The sequence below is a fragment of the Priapulus caudatus genome, unplaced genomic scaffold (assembly GCF_000485595.1).
Source record: "Priapulus caudatus unplaced genomic scaffold, Priapulus_caudatus-5.0.1 Scaffold83, whole genome shotgun sequence".
NCBI lineage: Eukaryota > Metazoa > Priapulida > Priapulimorpha > Priapulimorphida > Priapulidae > Priapulus > Priapulus caudatus.
In genome coordinates, this window is record NW_014577144.1 from 650,590 (window position 1) to 650,980 (window position 391).

A 391-nucleotide genomic window follows, 5' to 3' on the forward strand; every position below is an offset into this window, starting at 1 on the left:
CACTCACCCTCTCCCCTCTCTCACTCATCCTCCCCCTTACTCCCCTCCTCTCTCACTCCCCCCCTCCTCCTCTCTCACTCCCCCCCTCCTCCTCTCTCACTCCCCCTCTCCCCTCCCCTGCCCCTCTCTCTACACGTGGATAGCATAATTACCTCCCCCTCTCCCCCACCGCGTGGCACTAGAATGACTTACTCTGCCTCAATTCCTCATGATCCCACTTTTGCTGATAATTGCAACAATCATCGGAACATCTGTGCTACGCTAAGACAGCAAACATCGAACAGCAGCAGCAGCACCACCACCAGCAGCAGCAGCAGCAGCAGCATCCGTAGCAGTAGATTGATTAATTAGCAGCAGGCTCTGATACGATTACGCGTCTAAAGCCAGGATC